General features: G+C 38.8%; 2 long non-coding RNA genes across 2 annotated transcripts in view; both read right to left on the bottom strand.

Annotated features, from left to right (window-relative positions):
• Positions 1 to 27,939, bottom strand: part of LOC108500879 — a 356,100-nt gene that overhangs the window by 44,923 nt on the left and 283,238 nt on the right. The window lies entirely within an intron of this gene.
• LOC108500882 lies at positions 1,235 to 12,228 on the bottom strand. The gene is made up of 3 exons (XR_001876048.1): positions 12,127 to 12,228; positions 11,282 to 11,349; positions 1,235 to 1,289 (listed from the first exon to the last, which is right to left on the bottom strand). It is a non-coding gene; the product is annotated as an uncharacterized LOC108500882 (long non-coding RNA).

Genomic DNA, 27,939 nt, shown 5'->3' with positions numbered 1-27,939 from the left:
ATAGGAGCTGACAAACCTTCACTCAAAATTTGTTCTGCTGCCTTGCGCACCTTTGCTTGTGTAGGTGATGACTGCAGCCTCAGACCCTGTCAAGCTCTGCCAGGTCCAAAATTCTTTAAAAATTAGAAGCCTACTTGAGCAGAAATTGAGCATAATGTTTTTAACCTCTTTTATCTGTAAAAGATTTTCTGAACCAAATCGTCTAACCCTACTCTCCAGGGAGCGTGAGAACCAGAGGGAAAAAAGTGTTTGGTAAGGCCCGGGTGAGCCCACTTTCACACAAAGTAACACCCAGTGTTAAAAGTAGAGATGGTAAATTAGGCTAAAAGCAAAATGTGGTAATGGACAATGATAAATTATGTGACAAAATATAACTATAAATGTGCATAAATTTAGGCGTGTAAAATAAACGAACCTTAAACCCATGACATTTTGCTGAAAACTTCATTGAATCAATTAATGGATAGTATGTGAACCTGATCTTTCAGTTTTTAAACCTGTTCCTCACTGTAACAAAAATGTAACACAAGACTTAAATGGAAAAATGACTCATATGCTGGTAGTCCATAAGGGAATTTAAATGGAGTGTGGTTTGCGAAGGTAAATTATATGTTGTTTGACTTTTTATAGCAAGAAGAATTCAATTAAATTAAAAAGTACCCTCAAATTTCTTTTGAATGGAGGAAATACATTTTGTCATAACAAGTCATAACAAATTGTACTCACAATATGTATAGCAAGTTGTTCTTGGAAACATATGCTGCAGCAATGGCAGATGATAAAAAAACTTCATTATTGCTATTCGTCTATAAACAAATAACAGCCAGCTCCCTTGAAATAAAGAAGTATTTAGAATTCATCATTCTTCACTAACTCTCATCAATCCAGGTGACTGATAACTGAGATTATCTCTAACTGTGTCCAAGGTATAATTACTTGTAAGGTCTTGAGCTGTGATAGTGTCCTGCTCTTCAAATAACCTCATAAAATGGCAATTTAAACTGGGCTTGGGAGCGGAAAGAGCTCCAGGCACAGCAACAGTGATGTCTCTCTGGGCATAGATACGGAACAAATGAGTGTGTTCATACCTCTGAATCCAAAGTCTAAGCAGCAATCTCCAAGTATCAGCCAAATAGGGTTGCAGGAGTATAGAGGGAAGCTCTTGAGGAGTTCTGCTGCCTGTTTTCTGGGTGCCCTCATTGAGCCTCACCAGGCCACAGCTGTGGCATTTCTCAGGTGGCTGCAGACACAAATTCACACTGACACTGGGATACCCCAGCAGCTGGTTCCTGACAGGAACATAACAACAAAGAAAACCATGACTTTTACACCTCGGTTCAATAATAAAGATGCTATCTATGCTTCCTTCAGCCTTCCCCTTTATTGCAATAACGTGAAAAATTTAGCATTCTTGCTTTACATCCATGGATGTTTTTCAGCTCACATTGTCAAAGCAGCGACTCAACAGTAACGAAGGATGTTTGCATAATTAATAACGATAATAATAAAATCTAGATCAAGCTGTACTGCAGATTTCATATAGACATTGTAGATCCCTCTTGCTCAAAAACTGTCAGGTCTGGAAATAGGACTAAAATGAAAAATAGGATGCAAAAGGAACGTTGCTGGCTACCACTATATCTCTCTAAAAAAAAAAAATCAAACAACCAAAAAACCAATACTGATGTGTGTGAGAGTGGATATCATGAGAGTTGTAACTGAATTATAGTTGCGGGTAAGAGAAGGGAGAGAGGTCCTCAGGACCAAGGTAATTTGAATACAACATGAATACTGAAACACAATGTTTTCCTCTTGATGCTACTCACATATTGCTCACACTGTTTTCCCTTCAAGCACCTGAACGTTATCAAGCAAATATTTATCAGTATTGACTGATAAGTGGTTCTAAGTAAGAAGCACTTGTATTTTTGAAGACCAACCCTTGGAGTACATTTTCATATTATTCAATCTTCATGTAAGAGCAATGAATGCTGAGAGTACCCTGGTACCCAGGAGGTCTAAGGTATGAAAAAACCTACAGCAAACTGGCATCTGGGAAAAATTATCTTTTGGTAACTCAAGCAAAGGGACACACAGGAAATACACAGATTTTCAAAGGAGTGCAGATTTTAAGTCCTCATTCACAACTTTGGCTGTCAAGACCTCTCAGTTTTGAGTAGTTAGGATTTTTGCCCAAACTTTAACAAAGACTGAAAAACAATTATTTATATTCTGTTGTGTGTTTAGATATATCCATTTTACTGACACAGATGTCTTCAGCTTGTTATGCAAGTAATATGCAAATTAATTTGCCATTGTTTGGATTTACAATAATTTCTGTGCATTAAATGGTGTGAGGAATAGAAGAATATAGCACAACACATTTCTCATGCCTGCAACAACATGTCAATGTGACAATGTCACTCATTCACATACACAGTAATTGGTTTGTATATTCCTAAGTTAACTACTTTCGTATATAACTAGAATTTTAATTTGTATATTTGTTTACTATTTTTATTATCTCTATTTTTAGGACACTCTCCCATCATATGTTACAGAGTTTTATTATGTTAATTTAAAAAAAAAATTAAACTTTGTATTTTTAGTCTGCCACTAAAAGAATCATAGTTGTTCTACTTATGAGACTCACAGGGCTGCAATGGAAAACACAACAGAAGGGAAATAAATTGATTATTTATATTCAGGATGTCACACAAAAAGAAATTCTTTAGAAGAAAGTAATTTGGTTGTCTTTTTAAAGCTCTACTTAACTCTTCTTCACAAGACCTTACTGAAAAATTTACAGGTTCACTGTATTTCAGAAACCAACTAGTTTTCTAACCAACCACATCAGACAAGGTAAACACATTATTATTATTTACAATCCAGTATTCTTGAGAGCCTCCATCTTGATGAGTCCTTCAGTCTGCACTTCATATCTGGGTAGTAATAGTTCATCAACAGAAGAGTGACTGATATAAATAAATAAGACAGAAAAAAATGTGCCTAAAAAGAGGGTCCGCTCTCTCAGTCTTGAATCTGTGAGAACTGAGTGATAGAGAGCTGGACACAACTAAAGATCTAGCATTGCAAGGACAGGTTACAAAGGGCACTTGTCTCTCAGTCCAAAACTGCAATTCAAAACCAGCTACCACTTCAACCTGAAGGTCCCTATGCTGTCCTTAACCTTGAATCCCCTAAGCATCGAGGCTCACCCCTGTGTGCATCTGCTGCTGCTGCTCTCCTCAATCAGAGCAGTGAACCCTGCTCAGTCCTTCATTACCAAAAGAAGAAACAAAAAAAAGATTTTGGTGGTATCCTTCAGGCTGTGGACCCTACCTGGACAAAGGTGCCTCTGCAATCCCAGGTGGATCTCCAAACCAACAGAGTACTTATCCACCACTGATGGGGTTTTTCCTCACCCCCTCCATAGCAGATCTCCCTGTTTACAGTTTAGCTGGTTAGGATTCAACTCTGAGTTGCCCCACTCCTCTCACACTTTCTTCAGGAAGTCAAGGCACTCAGCGTATGATTCTTCCCTCAGAATCAAGACCTGAAAATTTAAATGTTGAAGTCAAGGGCGTTTTTTAATCCTTAAAACAAAACCCCATGTTGGATGCAATTTCCAGATTTCTAATAAGATTTTTTTATTAGTATCTTCTTCATAATATGACCTTCTTTTATCTCAGGTCATTTTAAGCCTGCTTTTTTTTGCTGAAAACCTTGGGAATGGTTAGTTTTTAGTAAGAGAGATGCTTAAAATATTTTTTTAACAGCAACATTATTTTGCAAGAATTTTCTGCTCACCTCCATCCAACTTTACGTGTTGTTCTGAGCAAAAAATACAAGGACAAAGATGGAATCCATTCCTGATTTAATTTAGGTAATAAATCATTTTATCACAGTTAAACAGTGAGAACATGCAGGGTGAGAAGGCAGTACAGTCGTATTTTAATAAAATAAAAGTCCTATTTTTGAGTCCCTGCCAGGGCTCAGAAACAAGGTGAACATCAGAGTCTTGTTCCCATGTCTTCCATGCTACTGGTAGTCTCATATTTCAGAGTTTGCTCATGGTTACAGTACACAGAGAAGTAATTTGCTCTGGTAGCATCTTCCCTGAGTGCAGCAGTTACAGAAGTAAGAGTGTCATCAACAAGACAGGAGAGACATATGTCCAAGGACTGGACTGAAGCTGAAAAGCGAACCTGTGTCCTTGGCTGGGCATGGAGTGATTTCCCAGAGGACAGGTACTGCAGCATAATAAAAATAACAGTTTCATGAGGGATCCTTAAACTCAGTAAAAAAATTATTGGCAAGATGAAAAAAAAGATGCAAACAATATTGAAATTATACCTGTGGTAAGAGGACTAACTTTGAATTCATTACATGACAGTGGATGGCGCCCTGTGGCCTGGCCTGTTTTGAAGCAAATAGAGCACTCTTTTACCTGCTGTTCTAAGCTTGCTCTGATGACATCTACCCACTTGCAAGAGTCACATGGCTCTGCTTGTCCTTCAGGCAGCAAACAGTATGCATGCTATTCAGAGATCAGACGTTGCTGAAATCTGACGAATTAACAGTTTAATTCTGCCAAACTACCCTTGAAGAGACTTTCATTTCACAGAGGAATTTAAAAGGGGTTTGCTGCTTTTGAAATATTTTGTTTGGTTAAGAAAAAAGCACTTGCTTTTAAGCATGCTTTGCAGTACCAGGGCACTTAGCAGCTTTTCCAGTGGGTTTTTACCCTCTGTCCAGAAATCATATAGCTATCAAACTTTAATGTTTTTGTTTTGTTTGTATTGAATTTTTGGCTTTCTCTGAGCACTGTTGTATGCTGTAACAACAGTCATTTTGAACTAAGTATTACTGCAGTTCATTACATATATATACAGTGTTCTCTCCTGTTTTCTTTAAAGCAAATTTAAATATTTCTTTCCAATTGAAATATGTATTTTGTTTTAACTCTTCAAGGGAAAAATATTATAGCTCTATGATAGCCTTCCATTTACAATAAATTAATTTATTTTGTGGTGCAATATGTGTCTGAATCATGGTGTCATGGTTTAACCTGATGGAGTGGCATTAAACTGCATCAGGGAAGGTTTAGGTTGAATATTAGGAAAAGGCTTTTCACCTTGAGGGCAGTCAGGCACTGGAAAAGGCTCCCTAAGGAAGTTGTCACAGCACCAAGCCTGCCAGAGCTCAAGAAGTGTTTGGACAACATTCTTAGGCACATGGTGTGACTTTTGGGGGATGATCCTGTGCAGGGCTAGGAGCTGGACTTTGATGATGCTTGTGGGTCCCTTCCAACTCAGGATATTCTATGATTCTACGATAACCCCAGCTGGCAACTAAGCTCACTCACTCCTTCCACAGTGAGATGGGGGAGAGAATCGGAAAAGAAAAAGTGAGAAAACTCATGGATTGGGATAAAGACAACTTGACAAGTACAGCAAAAGCCACACACACAAGCCAAATAGAACAAGGAATTCACTCATCACTTCTTATGGGCAGGCAGGTGTTCAGCCACCCCCAGAAAAGTAGGGTTTCATCATGTATGATGGTGACTTGGGAAGACAAACCCCATCACTCCAGTTAATTTTCATGCAAAGAAGACTCATTACAATGTCTAGGCAGATTGAACTTGAAAAGTAGTACTCTGAAGCTTTCTGAAAAAGTATTTAATTTATGTCATTGCTCTTTTGCTTCACAGAGAGGTAGATGACCCTATAAACAGAATTTTTTAAAAAGAACCAAACCAAAACATGGTCTGGAGGATGGACTTCTAGAATATAGGTGACTTGCAGCCTGTAAAGCCATCTAGGCAGCCTGCAAAACTACTTTTCAAAGGTTCTTGTGCTCCTGGCCATCAGTATTGCAACAGGTATAAACCACAGCACAGTGTCCACCCCAGAAGCAGCCTTTCCTCAACAAGTTTTGAGCACAGAAGCTGAGGAGGAACTGAGACCTAATCTCAAAACCAAAGGCTACTTTTCATGATGTTCAGCACTCCACGGGTAGAGAGTTAGAGGAGAATTGCCAGGCAAAAACACCAGTTCAGTTCAGAGCAAAAGAGTTTTGCCAGATTGACTTAACAGAACTGTAAGGCATAGAACAACTATCTTAGAGAAATATGGGGCATTTATGCAATTTGCATATACATGCAGCAATCTTAATTCTTACCTGTCAAGATGAATTCAAATTAAACAAGTCCTAACAAACGCAGACACATGGCAGCTATAGCTCACAACACTACATCAAAATGGGAAATGGGGGCCTGATTTTCCTAGGTTTTGGACAGTTATTAATGCTGTTATATATTTATATAGTATTTAATATAAGCCCACTATGATCCTAGAGTCAAGCATGATTGATTATTGTGAATTATGTATTAATAATGATTAATTGCAATGATTAACTACTGCTGCTCAAGTCAGTGACAACTACAGTTGTCATTGTTATGTTAATTTGCAACAGTGTAAAAATGATGATGAATTAAATTGACTTCATTTACTTTAACATAACCTATACTCTGTTTTAATTATTGTAAAATCTGTTCAAACAGTTCTATAAATACCTCACTGGAAATCATGTCAAACCCCATTCTCCTTATTCCAATATTACTAGTGGAGCTTGTTTAAATCAAGGTCAAAAAATACATATTTCTAAGATAATTTATACATAACGATATATTACCCTGCTTTTCTTAAATTTAGGACGTTGGAAGGAAACATAGTTTAATTCAAAATCCTTGAATAGGCCCAGCACCAGGAATTACTCATATTACCTGCCTGGATGAGAACTACCCATGCTTGCAACCCAGAGGGAGTGTGATGACTCCTGTAAAAGTCAGGTGCAAGAGCAAATGAGCCAGTTACCAAAAACTTGAAGGTCTCACTCTGGTAGATGGTTGCCATTTAGACAAACAAAATCATGCGTCTGCCCTGTATCTGCTGAAGGATTCAGAAGGTCCTGGGGCATTAAGGAAAGGGTTCATGCACATAGAAGTAGAGTGCTCGGGGACAAGGAGTACTAGTGGTGGGAAGTTAAATAGTATTATGTCACCTTATGTTTCTGTAAGCCTTCACCTGCAGAGTGGGCAAGATACTTAGTTTATCTGCAGAGTGGGCATTTCCTGGGAGCAGGAGTGGAACACTGATCATCCCTGCTCTCCTCCAAATCATCTTTCTCTCATGGTCCCATACCCTGTTCCCCAGTCACAGTGGTGGCACTGGAGGTGACCCTGGCTGCACTGATGTATTGCATCTTCCTCCTAGAGTCTGCCATGGTAGCACTCCATCCCACCTTGTCCCAGGGCCACTGCAGATCCAGCACATAGCTTATTTAACGGAAAAGGGGCTGCTCCTACTGTGTAATTCAGGATGGGTGCTCAACCTGAAGCACAACCTCTCCTTCCCTCAGCTCCCAGTCTGAAAAATGAGATGGACCTGTTTCCCTGCTTTACTGGATAGTGAGGGGAAACACCATACAGGTGCTGAGGGGCTGTGTGAGCACTCTGGCTCCCACTGGCTTCAACGGCTGCTTGCACCTGATCAGTCTTTTCTTACTACACTGAGCTATTTCACCTTTTTTTTTTTTTTTTTGTCCCCAAATTATACCAATTGCTCTGATGGAAATAAGAGCTGAGGTCTCTCAAAAATCCAACACAGAGCACAGCAATGAAATTTAGAGATGTAGAACAATCATTAAAAAAACCAACCAAACTAACCTTTCAGCAGTTAGAAAGTTAAAAAAAAATAATTTCTAAATAACATTCAGTAAGAAAACAAGAATGAAAGAATGACAGTATTTCCTTCTATTAGCTTTTGTTTATTATGCACCTAGAGTTTGGACTGCAGCAACATATCTCATTAGCTAAAATCAAAATAATTAAGGACCATCTGAAGATTCATTTCCCAATAACTACAAACCGAAAAATAAAATGTAATCATAGAGCTATAAATTAAAAATATAGGCCTATTAACCATATGTTTCATAACTGTTAAGTTTCTGCCCTTCTGATTTGTACTTAGAAGAGAGATCTATGGTCTGATTTAAATACCCCTAGCTATATGACTGTATAAAGCCAACTTTAATATTCCATGTACAACTAATCACAGGTAAAATAAAATAAAAATATTAAGCTATTCACATTCCTTGAAAATCATAACCCACATTCAACATTTGGCTGGTTACAAAATGTAGCTTTTATGGATTTCACAGTATTTCCAAATTACAATCAATTCAGTGAAGGTCACCAACAAAATCTGAGAATACTGCAATTACACTTTCCAAAGACATTTTTAAAAAATGTGATTGTATGTGTCCCAAACACTGATCAACAAATTTTAGTGGAGGTTTTATTACATGCATGTAACACGACTGATTGTTAGTTTTCAGTGGGAATGGGTGGATTCATAGTTTTTTTCCACATTAGGAAAGGTCATGTGTGGTCATATGTAAAAGTGTCAGATGCTTTGTGTAGCCAGGGCTATTAGACCACACAGTCACCCTTTCAAAATTGGAATATAGAAAATGCAGAAACTTCTGTTTGCTCCCAAACAGCCCAAAGCAATGAGGTCAGCTGTCCAGCCCAGTGTCAAGCCTACAGGCCTACAGCTTACTTCTCATATTTCTTTGATGCCCCAAATTTGGATCTTGCTTTGTAAAGGAATTATTTTTTTCCTATTGTGCCTTCAGGAGGAAACTGCACAGTTCTCAGCTATAATATCTAGGACTTTTGTTTCTTTAGTCTCCTGCTTTTATGATGCCTTTTTTTGCAGGTTGAATTTTTTTCTTGTTTCATTTCTAACACAGTGATGGTGCTATTTTTATACAATTATCTGAACTAAGGTAGCTCAGCTCTACAGATTATTAATGTTCAGAGCATTTTTCCTAAAGTACACTAAAAGCTATTGACATGCTAAAGCACTGACTACACATATACACAAAAATGTAATTTGAAATCATTGTTGATCCCAGGACTCTCATTTACAAAGGACACTCATTTGCTCTCATTTTCTGCAGTTATAACTTTTCCTCTCAGCCTCTATTAATCAACAGTCCCATGGGGATCAAATATCAAAGGCTGACTGCCCTGTCTAAGGCGAACTATCATGTAAATCAATGGTGTTAAAAAAAATAAAACAGGATAGGGTTAAGCCAGTCAGATGCCTCAAGATTAGGCTTACTAAATTCAGCAGTGCCAGAAGGACAAAGGTCGAAAAGGGACTTTACATCTCCCTAAGTTTTACAAAATTTACATATTTTATTGTGCTTGAAATGTGAGATATTGGGGTTTTTGGTGGCTTCCAAAATCAGCAAACATCAATATTTTGGGAGTTGTGAGCCCTGCTACATTTATTATTTATTTCTACTTCTGTCACTGTAGCTTGTGAGAGCTCAAGTGCTGAACCATCATTGTGCTGCCCTAGGATTTGTTAAGACATAATAAAAAACAGAGTTCCTGGACACAAGAAGGCACTATGGTTAACAAAATCAAGTGCTTTTCTGATTTGCCACAATTAGGAAGAAATTTCATAGGTAAAATGGTTCATCTACAGACCTTGTTTCCCAGTCAACCCCGATGCACCTAGTAAGGCCTTTGTGTAGCTTCAGGAGGTGACACTGTACGAACAAACAGGACAGAATGGGACAGAAAATGGCTCTGGGATGATTTGCTGCTCTTTACTTAATGCAGTAGATAAATCTAGCCAGCATTATCAGTACCTGCATCTAGAAGGCTGCCTCTCTGGCAGTGTAAAATAGTGGGCATACTTAAGCTACAAGACTGACTTTGACTCTTCCCACCTACTGCCACGGGGGTTGGTGTGCCATGAAGCAGGCTGTGCCACATGCCAGGGTAAGGCTTGTCACTACTGTGACGCTTGCCCTGTGCTCCATCCCTCAGTACTTGTACTGGGGTGTCCAACTTGCTGCTCCCAGTGAGTACCCACACTGCACAGGGTGGGGGGATACTGCAAAAGCCAGGTCCCAAACTGCTCCTTCAGCTACACAGAGAATTTTTCCTGAGATGAGTTTGTACTAATGACACCATTGAGGATCCCGAGGATACAAAACATCATTAGCCTTTGTTTCTAAAATGCAGACTGCAGGAAGCATTTCTAGCAGTTCGGAGATTATTAGCAGCTGAAGAATGTTATTGTTTTGCCACTTGGATATTTTTGCCCTTTTAATGATCTCTCCTTTTTAAGAGTTCCTTGAATTTGTATTTTCAAACCAGACGATAACAGAGAAGTAATAAAATGCATTGTCCAGAGCATTTTTAATGTCCGGAGACACTATTAGCCTGATTTCCTAAAGAATGTTCAGACATGTACTACAAATTGCAATGAATTATATATTAAAACAATTAATAATGAACATTAGAGAGTCAAAGCATTTCAGAAAGGAGACACCTTATCCAGTAAGCTTGTTATTGCTTGAATTAGGTTGAAATGAATAACAAACTGTCTGAGGTCTCCTATGAACTCTAAAATAAAATATTTAAAAGTAATCTCTTCCATTGGTAGGTATTTAAAATACCACAAGACTCTTCAGAAGCTAGTTTGCAATACTTCATTAAAAAACTTTTTACATTACTTTTATATATTTATATATTAAATGCTTTTATAGTTCTTTGCTGTATTAAACAGTCATCTGTTCCCTGTCTTTAATATATACAAATGTGCACCATGACTGAAGGAGAAAGGATTCTCCTCTCTATGCATGTATACACATACCGAGGAAGTGCTACACAGGTAACCTTCCTTCCGTGGTGTATCATAAATTACATATTTATCCCTAAGATTCAAGATTTATTTAGTCATTATTCTCTTGTTCCAGGCTTTTTCCAAGGTGAAAATGATTCTTGACATTTGGTGACCATTAACACAGTGGTGGCACTGCTGATTAGCAGGACACCAGAGGCCTGAGGTTTGCAGTAGTCTTGGTTTATTCTATGAAGCTAAAAGCATTAAAAAGGCAGATTTACCCTATTACTCCCACTGATCAAATGCTGTTTAGCCTGTGGTTTGGCACAGTGAAAATTATGGAAGCCTTTGAACCTAATTTTTTTGTGAAGCCCTCCATTTACCCCAGACGAAGGACACAATCAGGACTTACTTCCAGACACAAAGAAGGCACTTTCCTGAAGCCTGAGCATGGTGTGGTGCAAAAACACAGCCTTCCATGGGAAGAAACCTCTCTTTGGACAACTGTGTGTGGACAGAGAGTGGGACAATTGCACCCTTAATGCCACCTCTTCTCTATCACTAACCTGGCCTCACTCTGTTGATCAGAGCAGAGATGGAGCAAGGACATGGTGATTTCAGACTAGATGATACTCTGGAAAGAGAAAAGAATGAATTATCTCATGAACCTAATCCATTCATTTAAGAAAGTAGATGACTTGCTTTAATCCCATTGTCAAAAGCCAGCAGTAGTCCAGAAAGCACTCGTATAACAATCTCTCTGATTTCACCCGTTTGTAAACTAGAGCACCTTCTAATTCAGAACAGTTTTCTTAGTCTCTGTGATCCCTTTTGTGCTTTCTTGTAGGCAGGCATCAGTATTGCTGATGAAATGCATTGCAAATAACTGTTGGTAAAAAATTTGGAAGAAACTGAACCAATGCTGTTCAGTAATTGAGTTATTTTAGTGACAGTCACTTATTTTCTCCATATTAGTTTTTGAGAGTAGCTGAATTAACTCTTTCACTCAAAGGTACTTCCAAAATCAAAGACCAAGATAAAGGATTGTTAAATATAAATGGAAGACTAGACCTGGTCTAGGGAAAGTTGTCCCTGCCCATGGCAAGGGGGTTGGAACTAGATTATCTTTAAGATCCCTTCCAACCCAAGCTGTTCTATGATTTTATGAAATCACAGCATGTCCAATTTCATAAGCTCATATTCTAAAAAATTTAAGTTATTCTCTTGTTAGCATGTCTATATTGAGTCTCATCTATATATCATTACTGGGCTTCAGAATTTCTCAGTAAATGACTGTGAATTTCCAGTGAGATCTAAAGGATGCCACTATTACCCTTAGTGAGATGTCAGTAGTCAGCCATAAGGAATAGCACATCTGTGTAAGGTGCTACAGTTCTGAGGGGGCACCAACCTTCCTTCAGTTTCTATACTCTTCACCTCAACATCACAGACCAGTAGTGCAGATTTTCGGTAGTTAGAAAACAGGCACTTAGGTGTTACATATCCACAGCTCCTGCTAGTATTTCATTATCTTCTAAAGCATAGTAGTTAAATGTAAGAAAGAAAAAAGAAATGTAAAGAAAATTACCTGATTTGGCAATTTCAAATTCAAATAAACTTCCCGGGAGGGGAAAAAAAAAACCAAACCAAACCAAACCAAAAAAAAAAAAAGAAAAGAAAAAACCTACACATACCTTTTGTTCTTCAAAGTCAGGAATGGCTGCTTTACCTTGTGTCTAATAATCTGTCCTGATGAGTGGTAAGGAATATTGTTTATATTTGTTTAACGTCTGAACTAAGCAGAAGCACCAAAACAATATAGCCATTGGTACCAAGTTCTAAAATTTGAAGACAGCTGAGTCAATTAAATCAATGGTAAAGATTTCTTCTGTAAAGCATTGTATTTCCAGAGTGTAACTAATGGGAAAGGAAATCATTGGCTTTGAATGAAGAGATAGATGCAATTCCTCTTAATTATACTTCATTACCCAAGAGTAGTCCTTGTGAGTGATACAGAGCAAAACAGTATGCAATCAGTTCAATGTTTTATAAGTAAAAAATTACCGTGGGATATGATGCATGCTAAGAGAACATAGCCTTACTGTTATCTTCTCATATATATTTAATAACTACTGACCCTTTAAATGATGGGTTTTTCTTTTGTCTGTGTATGGATGTCCTTTGATAAGGGACTACTTAATTAGAGATCAGTGATAGCATTTTTGGCGTTTTGGATGTTGCAGTCTTAATCTCAGTCCTTTACAGCTAAAGACGAAAGGCACACTTGGATGGGTGCTATTTTTCCTTTATTAGCCAAAACAAAAAGCTGGTATAAAAGAAAACTTGGATTGACCAGAAATACGATCTCAATGCAAAAGAAAAGAAAGTGTTAGAGATTTGTCTTCTAGTGAACATACTTCAGTTAGGTCATAATGAAGTAGACTTTTGATTATTTTTAACAGTGTAAAAAATAAGTTAATGAAGATATAGGAAGGCAATTTTTTAAAAGACAATAAAAACCATGGAGTTTTTTTAATTTTCCATACTTTAATAGATTTTCCTGATTTCTGCCTGATATAATTTTAGAAATTAAATAAGGGTTTCAAAAATCCTTTTGGTTGACTCTGTGACATATTTTGTGAATTAAGTTTCAATAGAAAAAGTTCTTCCAATGGTAGGAGACATAATGGGAATTTTGCCATCAGACTAATGAGAGAAAGGCTGAGCCCTGTATCGGCTTTGTATTTGCTTTTTGGGAAAAAGCCAGGATTTGGTACCAGGTATTTTATTCTTTTGTGGACAATAAGACCTTTCACGGTTATATTAGAAGACTAACACAACATAGGAGGAAATAAACAAGTATACTTCAAGTAAAGAGCTCTTTGAATACAACAAGAAGACAGGAAGAAAATTACTCTATGGTTACACTCTTCTAGTACATGATTTCCTATAATGTCTTTTCATTCATGTGGCCATTTTCTGAGTCTGAATGGATCTGATCTAACTGAGCAATTTTGATATCTTTATGCCCCTAAATGCTTACATTTAGTCATAAATCACCCATGGATTTAGTGCAATCTGAAAGTGACATGTTATTACTTCAAAGTTCTTTTGTGTTCTGGAAACGACTTGAAAAAACAGTTTAGCCTTGTCACTTATGAACCTGGGTTGCAAAACCAAAAATGAACAGAAGGTCTCAATTAAATAATTCCATTGATTTCAGTGAATATTGAACCAAGTTCCCTAATAGGCCAGCACGTCCAATTTCATTACATGAATTCTTTCATACTACTTTTGATGGATGCATTTGTGGAGGAAGAAAAGTCTTCTAATGAGACCACAGATGTGATGACTCTCACCTTGGGGCACTACAAATCTAATTTTAGTAAGACCTGTCTACTAATTTTCAAGGACCAGAATAGTAAAGAAGCGAGGACATTTTTCTTGAGTAAATGGTTGGTTCTGAGATCTTCGACAGTGTGGGTTCCATTAAAATCTTGACATATACCACATCTTGGTATATTAATTTATTGTTTTCTTTGTGAAATATACTATGATAAATACTATGATAAATTTAACAAATGTTTGTTGAATGTCAACATTTTAATGATACCCTGTTTTCTGAAGTGGAAGGGATGGAGCTGTCACTTGCAGTGGAGACAGGTCTGTTATTTAAGAAAGAAACAGCCATCTGAAGATATTTTTCACATGAAAACGTGCTAAACTAACAGCAAGGGACAGTCTTCGAAGCGTCAGTCCACTCTTAACTCACTCTGTAGACCTTAGATACTGTCAGAGCACAGCGTAGGATATATGACACAAAAATCTTCAAATAACATGCTGATGGGCTCAGCGTAAGAAATGGGCAAGACAGACACATATGTTATAATGCAACACCTCAGTGCAACAGTATTTGCCACAGTTAGTTATAGCGTATATGTACATATATATATGTACATATATATATGTGTATACATATATATACTGTCCCCAACAGTTTTCTTTCTCTTTGTTTAACTCAAACTCCTAATTTGAATTTAGCTTAAATATTCACAGAAATACACCTATACATGTATGTGTATATATATACATATAAAGCACATTTTCTCTAAGAGCAGCTCCCCAAGACTGTGTAAGACACCTAAGCTTCCACATTGAGACATCTCATTGCAATAGCCTATACCATGTTATTAGCTCTTGCTCAGAAACTGTAGCCAGGGTGCTTATGGTGCACGGAGTACAATCAAGGTGCTTCCTCATGCAAGTGTCAGGGATGTTAGCTGGAAATCAGGTTCCCTCACTCAAAGGAGGAAGGCCCCACTCCCACACACCTGTGCATGTTGCAGATGTGTGCACATCCCAGGGAGAGAGGAAAGAGTCCAGGCACAGTCCAGGCCTGTTAGAGACATAAGCACCAAAAAAATCATATTCATGTTTGGTAACTGCAGAATTTTGTTTCTTTTTGATTTTTCTCCTAGGCAGTGCAACTCAGCGACAGACTTAATTTTTCTGAATAACAAAACCTGGCAGCTCCATGACTAGACTCTTAGGAATTGCAGTGGTCTGGAAGACGGGAAACAAGACATGGCCTCTGAACATCCTCTTTTTGCTTCTCCTTTACAGGAACAATAAAGCTTCCTTCTACTCTTGTGTTTCAGTAACATTGATAAGATGTCAAAAGGCAGTAAGACAAATAGTCTAGGATAAATCTCCCAGAGCTCTTAAAGGTGGAGTCCTTGAACAATGGAATTTTACATTTCTTAGATGTCACAGTGGAATTACACTCTTCATCCTAATGGCCACTTTGTAGCTGACAGAGCTGGTCCAGGATCACTGAAGAAGTAATCAGACTCCAAGTAATCATGCCCTCTTATCTTTCATTACCAGTGCCTTCCCTAAGCTCTCTGGGAGCAGAGACAGGAACAGCAGTAAGGGTTTAGCAGCTGTGGAGCCATTCTCTTTCTGTTTTCTTTCGTGGACATACGTATAAATCAGGGAGAACTCAATTGAAAAAGTGGCGCATTTACTTAAGCATAAAAGCAATGAGAATCTGGCTTCTTATGTTCTGTTTACTCAGAAAAGTCGTAAACTCTCCCCAGGCATGGAGCGGGGCCAAGCTATGCAGTCCTGGCAAGGCATTCCTGTAGAATAAGGAGGGCTAAAATTTGGCTCTAAAAATTTAATCCCAAGGAGTAATTTGATTACTTTTAAATGCAGCTTCGTTTTCAATTATTTTTCTCAGCATGCTCTCTCACCGCCTCCATCCGGAACATGAACTGTGCCATTATGTGCCTGCGCCTGGCCAGAGACAAACGCAGACCGCTGCGAGGCAGGGGGTACCAAACTCCTGTCTCCCTGCTCATATGGCACCTGATAAAGGTACTCTCATCCTGCCTGGGGCCTCAGGGGGCCTTGGTTTGGCAGAGAGACAGAACAATGAACCAGCAGCCCACGAATAATTTGCAAATGTTGTCCGTGGGCTGTGAGTGCAGGGGTGGTTTCAGAACCCCACGCTGGCTCCTCACAGCACAGCACAAGCAGAACCACAGAGAACTGCTGGCTCAGGTCCTAGAGACAGTGTAACTGCTTCAGTCACAGAGCAGCCGGGGTACTGCCTCCTGCTTGGAAACTTGCTCGCTCAGTGCAGTCTTACCTCACCTTACTGTATTTCGTTTGACAAGCGTGTTATATATGATAGAATAAAAAAGGAATGCTGCTGATGCTCTCCTTATTGTCCTTATCAGTGTCTTAGGAAGACAGCAGGCAATTCTGTAGGCACTTGCCAGCACTCAGAAGAAACTGAAAATGCTCAGCACTTTTCCAAAACTCAGAACTTAATGCAAAAGTCAAGTAAAGATGCAATTGTCTACATTTTGACACTCCAAGTAGAAAAAATATGTTAACTAAGTGGCCCTTAACTCTTCAAATATCAGTAAAAAATGGGTCAGTCTGCAAAGTGAGAATATCAGCAATTCTTCTCTTTTCAGAGTTCAGTTAGATCAGTCCATGATGATATTCTATATATATATAATAAAAAATTAGGGTATGTAAACTAATCCAGTGTAACTAAATATTTTCATTTTCAAGTTCTAAAAAGAGATCAAGGAAAACAATATAATATTTCTTCAGAAAACTACACAAATATTAGTGGGGTTTTGATGACCTTATTTAAATAAATTTACTATTGAGGATAATGCCTAAAGTTCCAGCAGACAAAAAGGCACAAGAAATACATCAGGAAAATTCATACCCTGACCCAGAACTGGGTTGTGAATGTAAGCAAAACCAAAAAACAAACAAACAAAAAATCAAACCAAAACAAATCCACCAAAAAAACTGACAACCTCACTCAAACCAACAAACAAAAAAACCTCAAACAAAAACCCATCAAACCACCAAAAACCAAAACCCACCAAACCTCTGCAGGATGTTCTAGAAAGCCAATATAGTAATATTAATGTATCTATCATAATTTTACAGCTATTGAGTTGCAAACACTTACCCACACTAATTCACTCAAATCTCACATTGGTCTTCACAGAAACTAGTCCAAGATGAAGTACATGCTGCTGCACTGCAACGCTAAAATGCAGTTATTGAAGCCTCCCCCAACAGACAGCATTTCTCACGTGTGGTACAATTTTTGCTTTTGAATCCCAAGTCTTTAGCATAATTTCACTCAGTCACACAGCAGTGCAATTTGAAGACTGGCATTCACCCTCTCTGTAAGCCAAAACAAATATACAGAATCTAGTCAAGATGACTTGATAGCTGGTATGGGATTTTGATCAATAATTTTGAACAATTGAAAACCAGTACAGTACATTTTTAATGGACTCAAATCAGAGGATCATCAATGATAGACTGAGTTTTTATTAGAGCTCTGCAGTGGTCAGGTTTTGGCCCTTATGTGTTCAGCAGTTTTAACAATGATCTTGAGTACCACAGAAAATCATAATCTTTACTGTCGATGATGCAGAAGTGCTAAACCACAGAAATGGCTGATGCAGCAGAAAATTACCTGCTGGATTAGACAAATGAGCAAACCCTTAGTAGTGTAACACAGGACATGTAAAGGAATACATCCAGGAATAAAATGTGTAGGACACACTTATAGGAACAGGGTAGTTAACTTCAGAGACTTTAAAAGCATTTAGGAGTGATACTGGATACCTACTGGTTCATGAGTGCTTCGTGTGATGCTGCATCCAAAAGAGTCAATGCAGTCCCTGGAAGAATAAAGAGGAGGATTTCTGTAGGCAACCAGTCTGTGGGTAAGCAGAAGGGAATTATATTAAGTCTGGATTTGGCACTAGATCTTCATGTTTGTGAGTTTATGCCGAAATATGATGTTCGTGATTCATCAGGGATGTTGATAAATTGGAGAGGGTTCAGAGAAAATCAGTGAGAATCATTACAGGATTGGGAAGTAAGCCTTTAAACTCCAGGACAGCCATGTATTTAGTTCATCAAAGAGGTTAAGGGATAACTTGATCTGACTCTTCATGCAATAGGAAAGAAAACTTTATTAATAATATAACAATAACCAGAAGTAAAAGCCAGAAATGGAGTAGAATTGAAGTTGACATTTCTATTAATTATTGAAACAATTTTAAAATGATCTGTGCAGACTCAATTTTGAAATGTTAGCAATAGGCTTGCAAGTTACTCTAAAAGAGTTATTTTATTTAACTAAGACAGGAATTAACTCAGGAAAGGTCTGTGTAAGTACGAGGTCAGGCTACTTGATTAAAAAATGGTCTTTTCAATCATCACAGTCTAAAAATAAGTTATGAGTAAGAAGTTGAAGCCAAGGGAAACCACACATTCAAAAAGCCATCATAATCTATAATTTGGAACATTTCTGCTCCTTAACTAAGGATTTGAAACTTTAGAGGACAATCATGCTCCTTGCTATCCTCTTTCTCTGCACAACTGACTCTCAACTCCTACTGACCCGCACATTTCTTTAAAACTGAGCAATAAGACTTTAAAAACAGCCAGCCGCACAGAAAGCACAAATTTCCTGGGAGCCTAGCAGTATTGCCTTTATGACGCTTCAGAGCGTATTCCCCAGAATGCAGGATGCAAGCTCCAAGTCATACCTCTGCCATGTACCTGAGCAGCCTGTTAGTCCCCAGTTCCCATTTGTGCAGAGAGTTCTCAGTCCTAAAAACAGCACTTTTCACTTTGAACACCATGTTATTATCTCAGTTGTGCATCACCCTGATGGTAGTTTCACCTGGGTCATAGTTTGTTAGGCTGCTTACACAAACAACATGTGAGAATGGGCCAAAAGCCTTGAAACCACATTCTTTGCCTCCTCTCAGTACCCACTGGAGGTGCAATGCTGTTCAACAGGACCTTTTTTCAATATGATTTAGTCTTAATAAACCCACACTTGCTGTATCTTATCACTGCAATCTCTCAGCCCTGGAAAGTTCTTTACACTCCCCTAAGGCACAGAAAATCTAATTCCCTTTTTCCACTATTCCTCATTCCCTTTTTTTGAAAAGTAAGAATTATGTCCATCCTCTTGCAGTCTTCTGGAATTCACCCTTCCTTTCAGAATGTTAATCACTACCCAGAAATGGCTCATCTTAATCCCTTAAATACTCCAAGGGTACATTTCAGCCAACCTAATGACTGCAGCACACTAGCTGTATCTGTTATTTGACCTGATCTTTGACTATTGGGCCAGAGTTCTGGTCCTCTCTGGTCCTGCTGTTAATCTTATCAGAGATGCAATTACAATATCATTATGTTTTAAGATAAAAAAAAAAGAAAAAAATCTGAATGTTTCTGCTCCAATCTCCATTAAGCAAGAGATTGTATTTTCCTCTGTCTCCCATAAAGGAACTGTATTTATAGAAATATGTTGTTCTTATGTCCATCACCAGTTGTAATTCCATTTGTTCGTTAGTTTTTCTGATCTTGTCTATGCATGGTCATGTATTATTTTACACTCAGCCTCTAGAACCTTGTTTCTGCTTATGTTTTCTCTTTGATTTTCACGTCATTCAATAGCTCCTGGTGTTCCATGTTGGTGTTTTACTACAACCACTCTATTTTATTCATACCAGGATATATAGTTTCCTGGTTGGGTTTTTGTGTTTTCTCCCCTAGAAACTTCCAACTCTCCTCCTTATGTTTGTATTTCTATCTGTGAGAACCTGCCAAAATTTTTTCTGGGTTTACTGAGGTTCTCTGCTTTATCTGTGTGTTATCATGATGTATGTAAATCCTCAGGCCATCACTGCATCTACTCTACTGTAGGACATGCGGCATTGATCTGCCACATCAAGCCACTGCTGGCACATCATATCCTCTCTCTCTTCCAGAAGTTCCCTTTCTGGATGCAGCTCTCTGCTAACACATTAGTTGCTCCCTTTCGCCCCTTCTCTTCCTGTGTTTTATCGTGATTCCCCACAGGTATCATCTGCATGATCTGAACATCTACCACTTCAGCTAAGTGAGGGACTATATTTGTATTAGCTCCTGGCAACAGTAATTTATTAAATTCACAAAGAACAGCCACTAGAGGGAATCTAACACACCCTGCAAGCATGTTAAGCTCTCTCCCTTTGATCCCTTTCCTCTTACATAGTAGCATTTAGAATGGCTTTATGCATAATGAAAATCTACTTTTGCCACCTTTGATAGACATCAACTATTTGAAATGTCTGTTCTCTGCAATGAAAACATCCTTGCTGAACTGCAGCTGCTGTGGGTTATCTCTGAGAGTCTATTTCAGTCCTAAAATGAACACATACTAACTCCCTCTCACAGACTCTAGATGCAGTTTTGTGCTTCCTAGGGTTCAGTTGTCCAGGCATTTCTACTGAAGTGACTTCTGCAAAAGCAAAAATCAAAATATATCACAGACTAGCAATTTTGCTTGGTGTGTTTCCATCCTGATGAGTTTACATCTCCTGCTACCTAAGGGAGAACGTGATAACAACTGCAGAAGAAGTGAGAGTGTCAGCAGCTGGAAAGAATGAAAAAACTTCAAATGATTTTATAAAAAAATCATCCTCCTAATGAAGACATTAAAGGGGGGAAATAAGTGTGGGGGGGAAACATAACATAGAATGGGGATGGGACATGGATGGACAACTTTAAAAGCTCAAAGTGATTTGAACTTTTTTTTGCCTTGAAAGTGAAAAAAAAAGAGTGTCCCTTTAAGTCCTACTGACATACTAGGGCTGCTAAATAACTGCACCCTGTGGTTTGCATTACTTTTTTATGTGTTCCTGTTTTTATGGAGTGCTAAATGGCTTAATTACATTTTACTGGTTTATTCTGCTCACTTGCTCATAACCTCATTAATCTGGCACACACTATTTTTTTCCCAAAATAGAGAATACACAATCATTCTCATATAATAGTGTCTCTAGGTATTTGCAACTGTCTGACAGGTATAATGTGGTTGAATTCACTATTTATTAGGAAATTATCACCTCTGCATAAAGGTGCAAGTTATGAATAAAAAGCATAAACTGGGCAGACTAAGCTCTTTAGCAGCATGTCAAGATCCCAACTGATTTAAGTACTTGGTGGTGCTGGTGGAGGGGAAAGGATGTGCTATTCAGTCTAATTATTGTTATCTTACTTTTACATGAGGAGATAGATTGCTAGTGTTTACCTAGATAATTTTCTAGGCCCTAAATGTGTACCTTTCAAGCTTGATCCCCCTACTATTTGTCCCAAAGCAGACATTGTGGGATGTCTGGCTCTGCTAAATAAAAAGCAGAGGTGCAGAGACTGCAGAGCCTCCTCGTAACACCCTTCACTGGGAGGTAGGTTTTATACAGCAGAGGGATATTGTCTCTGGGCATGTCTAGGATGAGGCATCTTTAGGTTTTAGTGCTGCAGGTAAAGGAAACTTGACTTGTTTTTACTTATTTTGGATTATTTTGTGTGAGATATGGAATAATGACACAGACTGAAAGGTCCAGCCTCATAGAGATCAAATACAAGACCAGAAGATTTGAGGATGAAATTGGATAGCTTCCTGTGCTTGCCCCCATTGCTGTCCCCTGTCCCTAAACAGCTTTCACTCATTATTTTGGCTATTTAAACCAAGTAGAAGTACAAACTCAGTGTCTGTGAGCCAAGCAAAAAAAAAAACAACAAAACAACAACCAGCTTCGGAAAATCTCTATTCCAATTAAGTGGTCTTCTGGAGTGATAAAACAACATTTAAATGCTGTCATGTCTCTAATTCCACCTTTGTGAAACCTTCCTGCAGGAAACGTTGAAATCTACTGGCCATTCCTGCCAACAGAAAACTTCAGTGAGACTTCTCCAAAAGTAAAATGGTACCCAGCCAGGACTTGGGACTTGACTAGAGGTACTCTGTCAGATTTTTATGTGGCGGTTGTCCTACCTATATCCCTCTTTTTTTGCAGCAAGACGGTTTGCAGTTTACAAGCATGTAAAACACATGAACAGGGTTTCCACATTGAGTTGTGTGATAAAATTTAAAGACATTGCTGATGACTTAACATGTCCTAAAAATGTTATATATACTAGTTAACCCTCAAGGCAAGTATATGTAAAAGTAATGGTAAAACTCCTTTCAAACAGTCTTGCCCTTTCCCTTATCTTTTTTTTCCCCTGTATTTTTGTCTGCAGTGAGCCAGCAGTACACTGGAAGGCAGTGCTTACCTGAAATAGCTGTCACAGAGACTTGAAATTGAAACTGGAGATGAACCAAGAAAGGCAGGGGTGAGGGCAGAGAGGAACTGGATGGGCAGCAGCATTCAAACAGAAACGAGGGCAAAAGGACTATCCATTACACTAAAGAATCACACCTTCTGTTTCAGGGACCTGTCAAAAAGTCAACGTTTTTGCATGAGACACTGCAAAAAGCCCACAAAACCGAGAGTGTCCTTTTAAATCAGCCACTGAATCTCAAGTAACAGGTTTGCACTGCATGATTAAAGAGACAGAGACTACGATAATGGAAAAAATTACCAACTACAGATTTGAAAGATATACATCAGTCTTTTTAAGCTAACTTAAAATAAATAGCATCTCCTTGCTAAATTATGGGTTTCTTTTCTGATTGCTAAATTGATTTATTCTGCTTTTTTTCTTCAGCTATTTTCTTCCCTCATCTTTTTTTTTCCTTTTTATTTTGAAACCCTTGATGCCATTAAAACTCAGTTTCATATTTTTCCTTAATCTGATTGTATCAGAATGAAGCCTAATTTTTTATTTCTGCACATCTTGTTAGCCAAGGTCTCAATACTGCAAACTCATTTTCACAATATAGCTCCAACTGTCAGTGAGCTAAACATTCTCTGTAAAAAGACTGCTCAGTTCACCCATCTGTCTTGTATATACTTCTATATACTTTTTATTAAGATGTCTCTAAAACAGTTGCCATGCACATAGGATTGGTTATTTTCTATGGCAGTTTATCTAAAGCAATAACAATCATAGATGGTTGTTCTCACTGGCTTGGAAAAGGGTGCCTCTAGTCCTCACAAAACTGATAAATTATTTAGAAATAAAAGGGAAAAGAAATATGGAAAACAATGCAATTAAATGGCTTTTTGGTCATATTTCCTCTATTTTAAAAAATATAACTCCTCTAATTTGAATTCATAACACAAGGTCAAATACAAAAGGAACATTTCTTATTTTTTTACATAAAAATATATAATATAGATGAAAGAAATTGCCATAATTCATAATTTAAAACTAAAGCCCAACACATTTGTATCACTGCAGAAGCTGGTCTTCCTGCAAGACCACTCTCATACAACCAAAACTTCCTAACTCCCATCATAGAGTATTCTAAAGCAAAACACAAGAAAGTAATTAAAACAAAAAGGCTCAATATGAGAACCCTTGTTGGGTCCAAGACAAAGTTTATCTAGTACAGGATCCTATCTGGTATCCAAGGAATAGTATAAGGACAGGGAAGCATGCAGTGATAGACTACTTTCTCTGCAGGTCAGAGTCTTTGTATTTAATAGTCCTTGACAAATCTCTCTACAAAGAACTTGCACAGTTACCCCCTTGAACGTGCACAGTTGTCCCTTGGACTGATTTAAAATTTGCCCTCTGACCACGCAGGCTTGTGTCTTCTACTGGAATGGATCAGTGACCAGCTGATCCTTATTTATCCTCTGTATACCCTATACGATTTAATAAACCTCTGAGACGTCTTTCCTCGGTCCTCCTTCTTCCAAGACTATGAAGAGATCACAGAAGAAAAAAAGAAGAAGAAATGCAATGTTATTTCCATGCAAAGAGGTTGCAAATGACCACCTTTCAAAGAGCCTTTTGCACCACTTCCGGCCGGTGGTCCCATTACTGTCACTGTTGAGAATCTTGTACTTTAACCCTGGGAACGGACCTGAGACTACACAGGTATCAAAGTGTTGCTAAAAATTTAAAAGCAGCACCTTTACAACCTTGTCGATTATGCAAAAAATTTTTGAGAAAGTAAGTTAGGTGTATCCTACCACGTTTTATACTATTTTAGTACTCAAGGAGTACTAAAAACCTCATTTTATTTAACCTGGTCTGACAATATGAAAGGCCTGAACACAAACACCATCACAACATAACATGTTTATGTGCAGGAGTTCAGTGCAGTACTCCTCTCTCATCATAGAATACTTTAGAGAAAAGTCCATGGTGGAGCACATCCTCCTGGTTTACTTTCTGAAATTACCCCTGAAGCAACCACACCAGGAGACGGTCACATATCTCCAGAGATTCTGTGTCATTAAAACTGTACCACTAATCTCTGAACCTCTCCTGTGACCAAGTGTGGCCCTTCTAGCATTTAACATTGATAGGGAATTAAAAAACATTATTGAAGTCACAGCTGAGTCCAGTCCACAGATTTTTTGATATATGATATATATCAAATATATATATATATTTCAATATATTTAGCTTCCCTGAGACTAAAACTCTGTCTTTTTCCGTCAACCAAACTCATTCTGTCTATTACTCTAGTTTTCATAGCAAAATTACATTTCAAGGTGAACTGAACAACTTTCAATCAGCAGTTTTACAGTCTTTGGGCACAAACAAAAGAAACAAATAATTTGCTCAGTTTGTGCTTTGTGAGTAATAATTATTATTTCACATGTGTCCTGATACTTTAGGATTATCACTTAATTAGCTAAATATAAATAGAGTAAACAATTGGTGCAAGCCCCACTGGAGACTGCCCTTGGCTCTATGATGGATCCCCAAAAGAAAGCCTGGCAACAGGAAAAAGACAGCTCTAACAGCCACCTGCTTTGGATCTGGCATGCGTAGATGGACAGAGGCTTTTAGTCTCTTTCAGGATGCTACCCTGCACAGTGGGGTATTAAAAACAGCAGCTGTGGTGTCAACATGGTTCTTTGGAGTGCTTTCAAACCTTGTTTCTTCTCCACAGAATGAGTACATTTCAGGAGCTATAGATTAATTTCAAGAATGTGCACTGTACCAAAGATTTCCTTTATACTATATACACTTGCAGTAGAATATTATTTTCACATATGTTATGACAGAGTGCAAGCTGCAGATACATCATTCTTTTCAAAACAAAACAGGCTCCCATGTGTGCAATGCCATGGGTAGAGGTGCATCCAAAGCACTCAGCGTACCAATACCACCACCACCTTTTTGGGGTGTAGGAACTTGCAAACAGTCATTTGCACAGACACAGAGAAGTGGATTTTAAACAATGAACAACCAAAGTAATTTTCCCCACTGACCTGTTGTGTCTCTATAAGACTAGTGGTTAGTTCATTTGAGGATACTTCTCTGTGCTTTCCTGGTCTGTGGCAGCCTTAGGAAGCCAAATCCTCAAATCCCCCTGAGCTAGCTTGAGTGGCTGAGACGTCCTAAGCAGACAACTGCTTTTACTATTCATCACCAACCAAACTACGGCCAAAGACAGGCAGGAAAAAAGATAACCTGCTGTTTCTAGTTCTGTAGGCACCTCAGTCCCTGAGATATAAGGTAAACCTGGATGTAAGATGGGGCGCAGTTGAATGGGGTGAAGCTGGACCCCTCTGTTCTGCACTGCAGTGCAAACACAGTAGTGCCAAATGAGATTTGTGATTCTTTCTACTCTGTCATGACATCCAAGGCTGAAGGAATATAAGATCTGAGGATCAAAACATGTAAGAATACTTGAGGGAGACCCTGTGAAATCAGCCAGACGTTTCTCACCATTTTATAGGATAGAAAGATGGAAGTGTACAGGCACATAGTCACAGTAGTCCCAGAAATTTTTTTAAATCCATCTGCCTATACTAAATGGAATTTTCCATTTGAAAACTTCTTAGCACCAGAAAAGACATAAGGGTTACTGAGAACATTATGTAGAATATAGGGCCTTGCAGCGTGACCCTGACTATGCCAGCGCTTGCAGACTTTCAATGTGGATATCTGTGCATGTGCCTGCAAAAGAGAAGTGTACACGTTAGTGGGAGATCGGACATCTGCCCGGCTATGAATCGTGAATCTTTGGTCTTTCAAACCCCCATAATGTCAGCACACAATTTCCTTTGCACAAATGTTTGCAATTTAATTGCAAAAGTCTGTCCCTTGGTATTTTGTGAGTGAGGGATATGACAGTCACAGATGTACCAATAATATTGGTGAAAGCGGGGAAAAAATGAAGACAGGGAAAACACTCAGCGACTACTAAGTTTTTGGCTTTAAGAGACCTTCTACAATATCTTTCTAGTCCTGTATGAAGGAGCTGACAACCATCATATAAATTTTAATTGCTCTGTTCACTGTATTTTAGTAGGATAGCAATTTAGTTTGTGTGCCAACTAAATGGAGTCTGAATTGAAAGGTGCTGTGACAGAAACTGCCACGATACTAGATCATTCTGTGCAAATATAGGTATTCAAAATTAGATCAGGACATTTTTGACACTTGCTTTATCTCAAGCGGCTAGGACAGTGCTAATAAAGAGTTTTGAAATCCTCTTTGCAGCACAGCATCTAAATCACAGAACATTATTTTAGTTTCCTTAAATGAGCAATTAATATTAGTGACCCAGGAGAGCAACACATCATAGCTCTTGCAAGTTCTCCTTCCTCTCCCATACGTCTCTGCTTTAGGCACAAAATGCACGCTAATGTACTAATGCAGCTCTAGAGGAGACGCACGTGCACCTCTACAAATGTGCCGCACACCATTTCCCTCCTGCTGGCGCATCCTTTGCCAGGCAAATGTGAGAAGTGGATGCAGCATCGAGGTCTTCTCTGCCAGTTTCCCTCCTCCACCAGCTGGGAAGAGTGAGGGCAGGGGCAGACGGGACTGAGAGGCTGGTCTTCATCTCTCCAGCAACAAGCCTGCCACTTGGCTGATGTTCCACTTGAGTGGCCTGCCGGGACAGAGAGGAGCCTGTCCACTCTCCATGGGGGCCTGCTGGTCACCATTGTTCCACTGAACTGGCAGCCCACTTTGCTGGTGTGAAACTGAAAATTAAAATCACAGCAAACTCTTTTCTAAATAAACTGAATTAAGTAGCAGGCGAGAGCACCTCAGAGAAGCTTCCTATGATCAGAGCACTTAGCTGGCATCACCACTGATAAGGAGGCACAGGCAGCACTGCTTTTTATTCTCCCTTTGTAGGCTTGATCTTATTACAGAAAACAAATTTACCAAGCATGAATTATCGCTAAAATTCTTAATGCTCTGGCAGAGAAGAAAGTCTGATGCAGACAATAGTAAATATGCACGTCTGTGGGTGAGGATGCCTCTCCTCGGCACACTGCACTCTCCCAACTTTTGGCTGTGTGCTGCTGCGAGAATTATTCAAAAGACGGGCTGCAGAAAAAGGATCAATTAATCTGCTGAGCGGGTTTTCGAATCCATTCTCAATGCCGCTGACAGCCGGAGACCCCCTCCCCGCGCTTGGTAATTACCCCAATATTTCCTGCACGCTTGTTTAAACGGCTTACACTTGGGCTGCCTGTGAAGAAGAGCTCTGCCTCTGCCGATCTGAGGCAGGGGAGAAAGGCAGCTTGCCTTATCGCTCTGCTTCACTCCATCTGTAGCCAGCGGGAGGGCTGCCTAATCGTCGTCCCAGGGATAGGGACGAGCAGGCTGGGGGACGCAGATAGATGCGACACCAAAGGAAACTGGGACTTTCCTACCGTGCTGGTGCCGCAGAAAACTCATCACGCTCTCGCTGTTTCAAAGGCAAAAGAGGAGCCCCTTTAAACCAGAGGCCTGTCCC

This window comes from Lepidothrix coronata, unplaced genomic scaffold, assembly GCF_001604755.1.
Source record: "Lepidothrix coronata isolate B3197 unplaced genomic scaffold, Lepidothrix_coronata-1.0 Scaffold96, whole genome shotgun sequence".
Classification (NCBI taxonomy): Eukaryota; Metazoa; Chordata; class Aves; order Passeriformes; family Pipridae; genus Lepidothrix; species Lepidothrix coronata.
Note: the sequence above shows the minus strand (reverse complement) of the source record. Positions and strands in the feature narration are given on the sequence as shown.